This window comes from Cherax quadricarinatus, chromosome 54, assembly GCF_038502225.1.
Source record: "Cherax quadricarinatus isolate ZL_2023a chromosome 54, ASM3850222v1, whole genome shotgun sequence".
NCBI lineage: Eukaryota > Metazoa > Arthropoda > Malacostraca > Decapoda > Parastacidae > Cherax > Cherax quadricarinatus.
The window spans coordinates 12,871,578-12,886,577 of record NC_091345.1 but is presented as its reverse complement, the minus strand read 5'-3'; the positions used below and the strand labels follow the sequence as shown (position 1 = coordinate 12,886,577).

At 42.7% G+C, this 15,000-nt stretch overlaps 1 protein-coding gene across 2 annotated transcripts in view; it reads left to right on the top strand.

Annotated features, from left to right (window-relative positions):
• Positions 1 to 15,000, top strand: part of LOC128699079 (arylsulfatase B-like) — a 115,484-nt gene that overhangs the window by 61,618 nt on the left and 38,866 nt on the right. Inside the window, exon 1 of one of the 2 annotated variants that reach the window (XM_070096629.1) lies at positions 14,686 to 15,000. This exon is cut by the window's right edge and continues 214 nt beyond it. The exons of the other annotated variant lie outside the window; for it this stretch is intronic. The gene's annotated coding sequence lies outside the window, so the exon portion shown is untranslated. Of the gene's footprint in view, positions 1 to 14,685 lie in introns of those variants that run through there. 2 annotated transcript variants of the gene reach the window in all.

The window sequence follows — 15,000 nt, the reverse complement described above, 5'->3', positions numbered from 1 at the left end:
TTGACGATCACAAAGTAGTGAGTGATAGTCAAAAAACTCTGTCATTTGTCTTGAGATTATTGTCTCAAGGATCTTACCAGTGATTGACAGGAGTGACACTGGTCTGTAGTTGCTGATTTCTGCTCTGCTCTTCTTTTTGTGAACAGGGACTACATTTGCCTCTTTCCATAGAGAGGGCCATTTACACTGTACTAGGCAGTGCTGAAAGATGCGAGTTAGAGGTGCTGCTAGCTGGTCTGCACATGTTCTCAGCAATCTTGGGCTCAACTTGTCTGGGCCCACAGCCTTTTCTTGGTCAAGCGATTTAAGAAGGAAATGCGCCTCCTCCTTCCTTATTGTCACCACTGACAGTTTTGACACAGTTCTTGCAGCTAGCTGGATCAGGAACTTGCATTTTGGTAGCAAAGTGTTCAGCAAAGAGGTCCGCCTTCTCTTGACTACTAGTAGAGGTGGTCCCATCCTGTCGATTTAGAGGTGGACCACCAGGCTTTGGAGCCTCTCTCTCTCTCTCTGTGTGTCTGTCTGTCTGTTTGTCTGTCTCTCTCTCTCTCTCTCTCTCTCTCTCTCTCTCTCTCTCTCTCTATCTGTTCATGAACCACGAATTTCATGTCCGTCTCTTTGCTACTAGAAACAGTGGTCGGGAGGTAAATATAGACACTGTATATGTATGTTTATGTGAAAGGTATTATATCGCTTACGGCATTTTAATGAGATGTTTCTTCTGCCAGGATCTTCATGGTGGGCGAAATGTCTGTTCAAAAATATCCACAAGGCGCATATTATGTGTTTTATAATATAGCCTCTTGGGAATGCTGAATATTTTAGATTTTTAAATTTTGTCACCGAAGCGGCTAGTTTATTGTGCACGCCATATCCATCCTGTGGATGGTTGCACAAAAGAATATGGATACACAAAAGGCCTAGCAACTAGGCCCCAAAAGGATTAACAGGTGTACTTTTGGATTTATATCTACAGTTCACTTACCTGTTACAAGTAAATTTAGAACATTTGCTTAGTATATCTGGTATCTTATTTTCATTAATAAGATATCTTGACTTGTCACATAGGTTATTTTACTGTCTATCTCTACATGTCTCAACAAGTGGGCAATCAAGTGCATAGTGTTCAAGATAGGGTTGACAACATACTTTGCAATTAGTTTGATCATCATCTGTGTGTCTGCCAAACTGTCAGAAGTACTTGTAACCAAGACTAAGTCTGGCCACTACAACATCAGTCAGTCTGTTCACATTGCAAGTTGCTCCATAAACATACTTATCTACGTTCATGTTATCATAGTGCTACACAAGCTTTTAACTGCATTCCTATAATGTTCACATTCATTATTTACTTCTCTCCTAATATTACTCCTAATGCTAGACACAGATATACCAAAGTTATATTCTACATTCTCCTTCAGGGTACTTTTCTTTGCACGCATATAAACTTTATCATGAAGGAGTAATCCAATGTGTGATGGAATCTATAACAATTGTACATTATTTCCTTTTCCCCGGATTTTTTAATGTCTATATCTGGCTTCTCTAATGAGCATGTTGTTAAAATCATTATGAGAGTCAAGAGCCTTCAGTAATAATTATAGAGTCAAGCTCAGTGTCATAACTTAGCTTTAGCGCCATCAGGATAGCAAACAATTCAGTTTGCAGTGTAGACGCCCCGTTCTTAATTCTTATGCCTAACTCAACAAAGTTCCATAGAACTGAACATTAAAATGGTATAAAATACCGACAGGTTGTTAGGTAAGACACATATGCTTCTATCAACTTTTCTGTACTCGACTGAAGAAGCCTACTGTGTAGGCGAAACGTTTCGAAATAAAGATACCTAACTGTTGCATATGTGTCTTACCTAACAAAGTTCCAAAGAACCTTTGGGAGGGGCTTGCAGGTATGTGGTATTATTAAATGAGCACATCTTCCATGGAGCCAGTGCTTCATCAGGGAGTGTCCTGTTTCTATTGGGGTCCTTCACTCTTGTGCCCCAAGATGCAACCCACACTAGTCGACTAACACCCAGATACCTACTTACTGCTAGATGAAAAGTCAAACTGCACCAGTGGAAATATTATTATTATTATTATTAAAGATTCGCCGGTATTCTCCCGGCCCGGGCCTTTTCCAAGTGGTGACCCGGCCTTGGCTCCCTGTCTAGGGAGTGTCTGAGACGTAAGTCTTCCATGGGAAGAGGCATAAGTACCTCCTCATCTTTGGGACCAACTGTCCCCAGGCCTAGCCACAAGCTAGGCCTCTCTGACCTGCCATTCCCCCCCCCCAAGGGGACTAATGGGAATGACAGTCTTGTGAGTTGCAAGTTCGGGCTCAGGCACCTACCCTACCCTAGAAGGGCTGGCATGGTGTCGATCACTGTGGAAATAAGCACGCACTGACTGACTTTTGGAGGGTATCCTGCCTTACTAATTATCAGAGTTAATAACCCGAATAAAACAATGAAAAGAATCCACGTTGTCTAACTTTTTTAGGGGGGTTATCCTGTGTAATTTACACTATGATAATTGTATTTATGTGTGCCTGTACCTGAATAAACTTATTTACATGAGAGTTCAGGAGAAAATAATTTATTAAAAGGAATAGTTACCCCTGGTAAACCTAAACATAGGAAACTTTCACAGAAAATTATTCAGTTTTCAGCGGTAACTACAATATATTTCACCAGTGTAAGACAGGTCTTACGCTGTGTTATTTATTTATTTATTTATTATTTATTTCCAATTTGTGCACACATACAGAGGTACAAAAAAATACAGATAAGAGCAGTATGCCAAAGCCACTTATACTATGCATAGCATTACGGGCTGGCTTAAAATTAACTTAAGATTAACTAAGCAATGATTATTATTATTATTATAATCAAAAAGAAGCGCTAAGCCACAAGGACTATACAGCGCTGCTACTAAGCAATGATGAAATCAGTGAGAGAAGACGTATGTAGTGTCATCTGCAAATAGTGTGGGTTTGAGTAATTGCGAAGCATTTGGAAGGTCATTTATGTATAGGAGAAAGAGAAGAGGGCCAAGGACACTTCCCTGTGGGACACCAACTGTAATTGGTTGTGCAGAAGAGTATGCCCCATTTGCGTACACATATTGGCTTCTGTTGCTGAGGTAAGACTTGAGGTAGTTGAGGGAGTGCCCTCTTATACCATAGTGTGACAATTTTACGTGGAGCAAGTCATGGTCAACTGTATCAAAAGCTTTACGTAAGTCAATGAAGATCCCCAGTGGGACTTCTTTTTTCTCTATTGCAGTGTATATATGTTCTAGCATGTGTATAATAGCATCATTAGTATTTTTATTAGGCCTGAATCCAAATTGGCAGGGGTTGAGTATGTTTTGGGAGATAAGGTAGGAGTAGATTCGTTTATGAATTAATTTTTCGAAGATTTTTGAGAGAGGGTGTAAGTTGGATATTGGCCTATAGTTATTCAACTCTGTTTGGTCTCCTCCTTTGTGGATCGGGGTGACCCTTGCTATTTTGAGTACTGTAGGGAAGGTGGAGGATTCAATGGATTTGTTAAAGAGTGTTGCAATGATTGGTGATAGCACTTGTGACACTTTTTTGTATATAAGGGGTGGTAAGGTATTTAAATCTCCTGCCTTGTTTTTTAGTGCGTTGATAATAAGGGAGACTTCGTATGGGTTAGTCGGAGCTAGGAACAGTGTGTTCGGGTAGTTGCCGGTGAGGTAGTCATTTGGTGGGGTATCTGAGCTTGGGATTTTATTGGCAAGGTTTTGTAGGTAAGTTAATTAAGGTATATACAAACACAGTTACATACATTATCATACATAGCAGCATATGTGTAGAGAACCTACGATAACCCAGAAAAGTCAGAAGGACTTATTTACCATACCGTCTGCATATTTATAATAGCAAAAACCCAAATAATGTTGTAAAATACAAACAAACCATTGCGTAAATCTTCGAATATTAAAATACTAATGGTCAAGTACTGTGGAAAATATTTTAATTTTCCGAAACTATAGTGCCTAATAGGTGTTTAATGTGTCTATATGGGTCAAAAATGTATTTGAAAATAGAGTAGAACCAAGAGTTCCCTTTGCGCATGCGCGGATGTGCGGGGGGGGAGAGGCGCGGATTGTTTTGAATGTGGTGAGGAAGCTGGGAAAGCATGGAACCACGAAATTGGCATTCACGGCGGCCTAAGGATTAATATAGGCCTCATTTCATAATAAGAAGTGTCGTAACTGTTCCTGGTGGAGAGTGAGGGAACGTGATTTACGGGACCACGGTAATAGAGTGGTAAAATGTGTGATAAGGGTAGGACCGGGTGACTGACGCGTCACTATGGACTGTGTCCTGGGGAAAATTACCCTTGGTTTAATCATCACTCATCGGTCTCAGATCTTAATGGAGTGGTCTCTAATGTGTATAATAATTATGAGACGTTAAATCGTCTTGTGAAAGTTAATGTAATCAGTGATAATAACATTGAGTTAAGAGAATGCGGGATGTGAAATAAGTCGCCTTGCTCCGAGTGAACACGTTAGACCTTGTTGTTCCCGAGGCGAGGAAAGTGAAGCTCATTGATCCACGATTTCTAAACCGGGACAAACCGACGGATACCTCGTCCTGCCGGAATGAGAACCGTGTCGGTGTAACAGGACATTGAAAATGAGATGGTGAATGGAAGAAATAAGGAGTATCCATCACCCACAGTTAAGTAACCCTTCTAGTTATAACAAACTTATGCTGGCCAGTTGTGTTATGTTGTAATTAGATAGGTTATGAGTGATCCAGCTACATCAAGTGACCACCAGAGAACATCTGGTAAGTGGTGGGATTATGTACAAATGTTTTCCTTGATGGATGTATCCAGGTGTATCCTACCCCCCCCCCCTTCATTCAGCTAAACTAATATAATCTATACAGTCCACAATTAATTAGTAGCACCGTACTTGTGGGTGCTATCCAATCCATACTGGTCTCGGATAGATATGGATAAGATTGTGAGGTCGAGGGGACCACTTGCCGCGACCAGGGGTGGTTAAGTTTTCTCACATGTCTACACGGGGTGACTACGGTAAACAATATGATTGTCTCACAATGAGATTACTGGTATGTATATAATGTTGAGGTACATACAGGTAAGCACCCTAGAAAATTCTCCATATCTGCCCGTTGGTCCTTCGTGAACCGGATGCAATCAGTGAAAAAATTAATTGAATTAATTACTTAATAATTAAGTGACTGATTGAAGGAAGTGGGTGTAGGGTGCACAAGTTTAATCGATCGTGTGATGGATGATAATTAGCCCAATAAATTGCTAGCACATGGGTGGCTAGGATCTATACAAGAGTAAAGTGCAAGAATTACTCTTATAAGGCGCCTACTTAAGTTGTATAATCAGTGATTAATAATTCTCTAACCATGACTGGATCTAATGGAGTTAATGTGGCTGACAAGTCCGTGAATTTTAGAGTAATGAAAGCATCATTACAGGCTATTAAAAGCCATGTGACGAAGGCATTTGATTTAGTGAATCAAAGAACCGTGAACCTTAATGAATTAAAGTTATATTTAGATGGTTTAGAGAGTAGAAAGTACCTCAGTAAGTGTAACCCAGTTAATAAGAGGTCAGGCAAGGAAAAGAGAGACTGCCTCTTCTGCCAGGGTACTCATTTCACTAAAAATTGTAATGCCTGTAATTCATGGGATATTAAAGTGGAAAGAATGAAAGAACTTGACAGATTTATCAGATGTCTAGACAATCATAATGTAAAGGATTGTCATACCAAATTGAACAGTTGCTATCAATGCAACAAGGGAAAGCACCATACAGTTATGTGCAGGGTTGTATGTGATTCTTATAATAATGGTGACAATAATGATAATGTTAATAACCCTGACACTACAGTGACTGATGTAAAGGTTGCAGCTAATGGCAATAATGATGGCCTAGCTGAGGTAGCCTTGCCGGTGTTGGATGTAAAAATTCAGGATAAAGGGCATAAATCCAAAACCATACGGCGTCACTCTCCTCAACACTGGTACGGGCCATGTAATATATGGCAGACTACCGCCTAGTAATAATGACTAGAGGAAGTAGTGAATAAGGTCACGGTGTCTTACTCATGAAAGGTCAACCCAGTACAAGTATTCTTCTATCGAGAATGATGTTGAACCAGTCTAATTTGTGGGAGCTGGACAGCATAGGGATTAATATAAATGAGGAAAGTCCAAATGATTCCTTTACTCAGGAACAATACCTCAAGGATGTTAAATGTGAATCTGGACATTACTGGGTGCGACTTCCGTGGAAGCTCGACCGTCCAGAATTACCTACTAATTATAGGATGGCGTATGGACAGTTAAAGGGCCCAGCTCTGAGAACTGAACAAGACACCAAAATTGTTGACTGCTTATAATGATATCATTAATAAACAGTTAAATAATAAATTGTTCTCACTTCAGGCGACGATAAATGCACACCTTAAGTGCACAGGTGGTCCACTGAGCGAAGTAATTGGGTAAATAATCTTATGTGGACAATTTCCGGGTGTGACGTCAACTGAAGAGGAACTAATGAGGATATGTGAAGGGGTTAACGAAATAATGCAGTAAGGTGCTGGGACTGACTTGGGATACTGAGAGAGACTTGTTATTGTTAAAGTCTCAAAATTCCAGTATGCCCAATAACTTAATCCAGGGAGCATAGGCTTATGCCCCTGAGAGAATGGAACACTAATTAGTCCATTTTGAGGGTTCAATAAATATGGATGGCCATGGAGTTGGTGCCTATATGCAGTAATGTGCTGGGGCTGACTTGGGATACTGAGAGAGACTTGTTATTGTTAAAGTCTCATAATTCCAGTATGCCCAATAAATTAATCCAGGGAGCATAGGCTTATGCCCCTGAGAGAATGGAACACTAATTAGTCCATTTTGAGGGTTCAATAAATATGGATGGCCATGGAGTTGGTGCCTATAAGCAGTAATGTGCTGGGGCTGACTTGGGATACTGAGAGAGACTTGTTATTGTTAAAGTCTCATAATTCCAGTATGCCCAATAAATTAATCCAGGGAGCATAGGCTTATGCCCCTGAGAGGATGGAACACTAATTAGTCCATTTTGAGGGATCAATAAATATAGATGGCCATGGAGTTGGTGCCTATATGCAGTAATGTGCTGGGGCTGACTTGGGATACTGAGAGAGACTTGTTATTGTTAAAGTCTCATAATTCCAGTATGCCCAATAAATTAATCCAGGGAGCATAGGCTTATGCCCCTGAGAGAATGGAACACTAATTAGTCCATTTTGAGGGTTCAATAAATATGGATGGCCATGGAGTTGGTGCCTATATACAGTAATGTGCTGGGGCTGACTTGGGATACTGAGAGAGACTTGTTATTGTAAAGTCTCATAATTCCAGTATGCCCAATAAATTAATCCAGGGAGCATAGGCTTATGCCCCTGAGAGAATGGAACACTAATTAGTCCATTTTGAGGGTTCAATAAATATGGATGGCCATGGAGTTGGTGCCTATATACAGTAATGTGCTGGGGCTGACTTGGGATACTGAGAGAGACTTGTTATTGTAAAGTCTCATAATTCCAGTATGTCCAACAAATTAGCCCCGAGAGCATAGACTTAGTGTCGTACCTTACAATAAGAGGGAAATTGTTAATACCAGAAGCATGGAGGCTTGAGTGTGCTTTGGATGGAGTCCTACCTGAGGAGTTAACAGGTGGAAAGAATTAATGGGTGATTATGTAAATATCAATGCAAGAGTTCCCAAGCCAGGTGGCCAGTGAAGATGGGAAAAATTGTACTCCACACTATGTAAGTCGTCTAGCAACGACCTCCGCCCGGCCGCAGTGTGGAAAATTTTTTGATTTTCCGAAACTATAGTGCCTAATAGGTGTTTAATGTGCCGATATGAGTCAAAAATGTATTTGAAAATAGAGTAGACCACAAGAGTTCCCTTTGCGCATGCGCGGATGTGCGGGGGAGAGAGGCGCGGATTGTTTTGAATGTGGTGAGGAAGCTGGGAAAGCATGGAACCACGAAATTGGCATTCACGGCTGCCTAAGGATTAATATAGGCCTCATTTCATAATAAGAAGTGTCGTAACTGTTCCTGGTGGAGAGTGAGGGAACGTGATTTACGGGACCACGGTAATAGAGTGGTAAAAAGTGTGATAAGAGTAGGACCGGGTGACTGACACGTCACTATGGACTGTGTCCTGGGGAAAATTACCCTTGGTTTAATCATCACTCATTGGTCTCAGATCTTAATGGAGTGGTCTCTAATGTGTATAATAATTATGAGACGTTAAATCGTCTTGTGAATGTTAATGTAATCAGTGATAATAACATTGAGTTAAGAGAATGCGGGATGTGAAATAAGTCGCCTTGCTCCGAGTGAACACGTTAGACCTTGTTGTTCCCGAGGCGAGGAAAGTGAAGCTCATTGATCCACGATTTCTAAACCGGGACAAACCGACGGATACCTCGTCCTGCCGGAATGAGAACCGTGTCGGTGTAGCAGGACATCGAAAATGAGATGGTGAATGGAAGAAATAAGGAGTATCCATCACCCGCAGTTAAGTAACCCTTCTAGTTATAACAAACTTATGCTGGCCAGTTGTGTTATGTTGTAATTAGATAGGTTATGAGTGATCCAGCTACATCAAGTGACCACCGGAGAACAGCTGGTAAGTGGTGGGATTATGTATAAATGTTTTTCCTTGATGGATGTATCCATGTGTATCCTACCCCCCCCTCATTCAGCTAAACTAATATAATCTATACAGTCCACAATTAATTAGTAGCACCGTACTTGTGGGTGCTATCCAATCCATACTGGTCTCGGATAGATATGGATAAGATTGTGAGGCCGAAGGAACCACTTGCCGCGACCAGGGGTGGTTAAGTTTTCTCACATGTCTACACGGGGTGACTACGGTAAACAATATGGTTGTCTCCCAATGAGATTACTGGTATGCATATAATGTTGAGGTACATACAGGTAAGCACCCTAGAAAATTTTCCATAATGTGTGGCTGTATTTATGTGTACCTGTATCTAAATAAACTTAACACAATATTCCTACTGTATTATTATTATTATTATTATTATTATTATTATTATTATTATTATTATTATTATTTTTATTATTATTATTATTATTATTATTATTATTATTATTATTATTATCTGAGAATGGGTAACCTGATATGTACCTCACTCACTCTTCACCTACTTAATGTTTGCTCACACATTCTCTCATCAGATTTCCCTGTTTATGACTTGATAAAGACCAGAGCGTGAGCGAAACGTAGTTGTCAAGCAAAGATCCTGTTATACTACATTTGTGTCTGTTTACCTGGAGTTTACCTGGAGAGAGTTTCGGGGGTCAACGCCCCGTTTATGTTTCATACAATAAGATATCTATTCTGCTGCTGCTACTACTACTACTACTACTACTACTACTACTACTACTACTACTACTACTACTACTACTACTACTACCTGGAGTTTACCTGGAGAGAGTTCCGGGGGTCAACGCCCCCGCGGCCCGGTCTGTGACCAGGCCTCCTGGTGGATCAGAGCCTGATCAACCAGGCTGTTACTGCTGGCTGCACGCAAACCAACGTACGAGCCACAGCCCGGCTGGTCAGGAATCGACTTTAGGTGCTTGTCCAGTGCCAGCTTGAAGACTGCCAGGGGTCTGTTGGTAATCCCCCTTATGTATGCTGGGAGGCAGTTGAACAGTCTCGGGCGCCTGACACTTATTGCATGGTCTCTTAACGTGCTAGTGACACCCCTGCTACTATCCACTTTCCTGGTTTCTGGTATTTTACTCACCTTAACCCTGATAATGGTCCAGAACGGAGCGAAACGTCGTCTAAAACTTCCTCTCCAACAGTTATTTCGAGATATATCTTCCCTTAAATGAGCAGGACCTGAAACTTAAAATTAATCCTCTGACCCCCTTCTCACGATTAATTATTTATCTACAATTCAATGTTATGATCCTGATCAGGTAGAGATAAGTAATCTTACAATTTTTATTACTCAGTTATTTACTTTATAAGTCTGTATCTGTATATATATAAAATATTCTGAAATTCCCCCTCTCTTAGAAATTTAAATCTTATTTCAAATATTTTTTTCATGTTTTTTTTATTTTTCAAAGCCAATTATTTTTTTATTTTTTTAAGATTAATTAGTTTAATTACTATAAATACCCATTTTTTTACTAATAAATATAATTTTTTTATGTGTCCTATCAATTTTTGCTCATTATTTTTTTAGTGAATGTACTCACCTATTTACTCACCTGTTTGTGGTTGCAGGGGTCGAGTCACAGCTCCTGGCCCCCGCCTCTTCCCTGGTCGCTACTAGGTGTATTTGTGCAAGTAGGTCAGGAGGGAGGGGAGCACTGCGGTGCCAACACCCAAGGCTATAGTGCCTCAAGGAGGTGCCACTGATGCGACAAACACGTAACCGATACGCTGGTGGGTGCTAAAAAATGAGGCCCTCACAGATTCCTCAGTTGTATGTTCGAGTCCCTCATCGTTGTGTCCTGCGGCGCACTCACTGACGCACTGACTTGTACGCAGATGGATGATCGATGCGCATTCTCTTCCCTTTTTTCCCCTGCGTATTTTCCACTTTCACACACTCTTGCTCTCTCTCTCTCTCTCTCTCTCTCTCTCTCTCTCTCTCTCTCTCTCTCTCTCTCTCTCTCTCTCTCTCTCTCTCTCTCTCTCTCTCTCTCTCTCTCTCTCTCTCTCTCTCTCTCTCTCTCTCTTTTTTTTTTTTTTTTACACAGGGTTTGACAAGGTTAAGGATCCCTAGCTTTATTGACAGCTATTTACAGGTTAAGGATTCCTAACTTTATTGGCAAGCTAAGAGCTGTTACCTACATCAGCTCATTTGAAAGCATTTTTATTGTTATGAGACATACAAGTAGGAAACAGGATGAAGTTGGAGCCATCTGTGGGCCAGCATTTTCATTTGATCAACTGACTTTATCTCGTTGACATCATTATGCTGTACGAATGTGTTCCATACTCGAGTCATCCTGGGTATGTATGATCTCAGATGGAGTGATGTTCTGGAGAAGGGTACAGCCAGAGTGAAGTTGCTGCTTTCTGCCCGTCTTGTGGCATAAAAGCTTGTTTCACGCTGTCCTCGAAGTGGATCCAAGTGTGGTATTTTGACAATATTGGCCTTGATGAATGGTTTGAAAAACCGACAAGTTGAAGATTGAGACACTTATGCAGCATATGGGAATCTTTATTCAGGAAACGTTTCGCCACACAGTGGCTTCATCAGTCCAATACGCCTTCCTCTTTGTATTGGACTGATGAAGCCACTGTGTGGCGAAACGTTTCCTGAATAAAGATTCCCATATGCTGCATAAGTGTCTCAATCTTCAATATTGGCCTTGTACATAACAGTAAGGCCACCCACATCCCTCCTATGTTGAAGGCTCTGCTGAAATGACAGATCTATCCAGGATGGGTCCAGGCGAGAGATGAGACGTCTTGCTCTGTTCTCTACTCTGTCAAGCAGTCGCAGATGAGAGGGGGGGCAGGCAAACCAAGAAAGTGGAGCATACTCAAGGTGCGAGCGTACTTGTGCCTCGTACAGGATCTTGCAACCCCTACTGTCAAGCAGATGCGAGATACGGCGAAGTGCTGTAAGCTTCCTGGCTGCCTTGTTTGCAATATTTACAACATGGTTCTTCATGGTTAGTTTGGAGTCAAATTTCACCCCAAGGATATCAACTTCTTCTCCAGGTGCCAACATCCTCCCATTCATCCTTACTACTGCACCAGCATTACCATCATGGTGCCTAGAGACGATCATCATTTGCGTTTTCTCAGGTGCAAATGTTACTTGCCATCTATTTCCCAAGCTGATATAGCTCTCAGCTGGTGATTGATGTAGCTTAGAGCAGCTGGCATTTCTTCTCTTGGATAAGTGAATGTCAGTGTACAGTCGTCTGCATATGCATGTGATTCTGGGATGAGATGAAGAAGGTCGTTGAAGTAGACATTCCATAACAATGGACCCCGCACGCTTCCTTGTGGAACACTTGCCCCAATAGGATGTCTTGCTGATTCCGTTCCATTGAGAACTACACTTAGAGATCTACCATGAAGGTAGTCACTGAGGAGACATAGCGTAGAGCCTGCAATTCCCAGTGCTTGAAGTTTTGCTAAGAGGCCCTGGTGCCACACCCGGTCGAAAGCGCCAGCAATGTCCAGTGCTACCACACAGCTGACTTTGGATTCATCCAGTGACTGGTGCCACTTAGTGGAGAGGTTTAACAACAGATCAGCAGCAGAGTAACCTTTCCTGAAGCCATATTGACGATCACAAAGTAGTGAGTGGTAGTCAAAAAAACTCTGTCATTTGTCTTGAGATTATTGTCTCAAGGATCTTACCAGTGATTGACAGGAGTGACACTGGTCTGTAGTTGCTGATTTCTGCTCTGCTCTTCTTTTTGTGAACAGGGACTACATTCTCTCTCTCTCTCTCTCTCTCTCTCTCTCTCTCTCTCTCTCTCTCTCTCTCTCTCTCTCTCTCTCTCTCTCTCTCTCTCTCTCTCTCTCTCTCTATCTCTCTCTCTATCTGTCTATCAATCAACCACTGTATTTGCTTCCTGTCTGTCTCTTTCTGGCCAGGATGGAATCTGTTTGTCAGTTTGGAGGAGAACTTTCAGTTGGGTTATCCCAGGTTCTCTACACATATGCTGCTATGTATGATAATCTATGTAACTGTATTTGTGTATTCCTGAATAAACTTACTTATTTACTTACATGGTGTTTACCATTGCTAGCCAGCTTGACCAGAGGTTAGGTTAGGTAAGGTTCGTCAGGAAACAGGACAAGTGTTGATAAATTAGACACATGTGCAACTCTTGGGTATCTTTATTGAGGAAACGTTTCGCCACACAGTGGCTTCATCAGTCCATATAAAGGATAATGGTGAGGAAGTGTTTCCTGATGCGGGTCTTAGTCATATGATGACCCGCCGTTGGAAGTTTTGGTCACCTGACCGAGGCCTTCTGCTGGCTTACCGGTCCACTTCTTTAAAAATTATGGTCATAGTTAAAACCAGATTTATAAATAATAATGACCAGAAGTGTTCAGTACGTTATTATCGTATCGGGAAGTACACTGTTATGTCTTCACGGTGTCATCTACACACACACACACACACACACACACACACACACACACACACACACACACACACACACACACACACACACACACACACACACATACACACACCTAGATCCATGACACTGAAGTCAATGATCCTCACACATCCTTGAAGTTCATTTTCGTCCCTTCTGTGTCTATTTATACCCCACGACCAGATGGCTAGCCGTACAGACAAAAAAGACGAGAGACAGACAAAAAGAGGGTGAGAAAAAGATAGAGAGAGGATCTCTTTACCTTAAAATATGCCATCTCTGGCCAAAAAGAGATAGTCTCCCCACCTATAAAGAATATATGAACGTTTAAAGAAAACAAGAAAAGAATTCGGAGACTTGAGAGGTAAAGATGTTGTGTTGAATGTTGTGAGACATGAGTGAGGTGACTCATGGAGGAGGTTTAGGCTCCCTTCATCATGTCAGGAGATTATTTATCCTCCCGTCTGCCACCTGTGGACGGGAGGATGGTGGGGTGGGCTGGTGGGTGGGTGATTGTGTCGGGTAGCCGGGTGGGTGAAGGGAGGCCACCCCGACTGGGAGGGTGGGTGACACCATGAATACTGGGAGGGTGGGTGGCACCATGATGACTGGGTGGGTGGGCGGCACCATGATGACTGGGTGGGTGGGTGGTACCATGATGACTGGGTGGGAGGGTGACACCATGAAGACTGGGTGGGTGGGTGACACCATGAATACTGGGAGGGTGGGTGGCACCATGATGACTGGGTGGGTGGGTGGCACCATGATGACTGGGTGGGTGGGTGGTACCATGATGACTGGGTGGGTGGGGGGCACCATGAAGACTGGGAGGGTGGGTGACACCATGAAGACTGGGAGGGTGGGTGGCACCATGAAGACTGGGTGGGTGGGTGGCACCATGAAGACTGGGTGGGGGGGGGGCACCATGATGACTGGGTGGGAGGGTGACACCATGAAGACTGGGTGGGTGGGTGACACCATGAAGACTGGGAGGGTAGGTGGCACCATGAAGACTGGGTGGGTGGGTGGCACCATGAAGACTGGGAGGGTGGGTGGCACCATGAAGACTGGGAGGGTGGGTGGCACCATGAAGACTGGGTGGGTGGGCGGTACCATGAAGACTGGGTGGGTGGGCGGCACCATGAACACTGGGAGGGTAGGTGGCACCATGAAGACGGGGAGGGTGGGTGGCACTATGCTTCTTACATTGCTTCTCTGATATACACATTTCAACAGGAGGGCAGTATGGGTAAGGGAGTAACTGAGGGAGGCGAAGGGTTGTGCGCAGGAGGAAGTGTTTATATGAGAGAGAAAGAGAGAGAGAGAGAGAGAGAGAGAGAGAGAGAGAGAGAGAGAGAGAGAGAGAGAGAGAGAGAGAGAGACAGACAGACAGACAGACAGACAGACAGACAGACAGACAGACAGTGAGGAGAAAGAGGAGGAGGAAGAGGACTGGTGACACAAGAGGACACACTGTCAGTGTGGACCCAGTGTTTACGAGAGGTAGAAGCAGCTGGTATACGAGGGTCAGGCCTCAGCTGTTCCCTCTGACGCAGCTGCATCCAGTGCAATTGCTGTTTCTGACGCAGTCAGCGCAACTGCTGCTACTGACGCAGCAAACGACAGACAAGGCTGTGGTTACGCTAATCGCCCACCCATTGATCGCCACTAAGATAACACAACCAACATTCCTTTCCTGCTCTCCAAGGGAAAGTTGAACTTCAAATTTTAAATTTAAAAAGCGAATCTTTTCTGTTGTGCTATTGATAATTTCCTGGA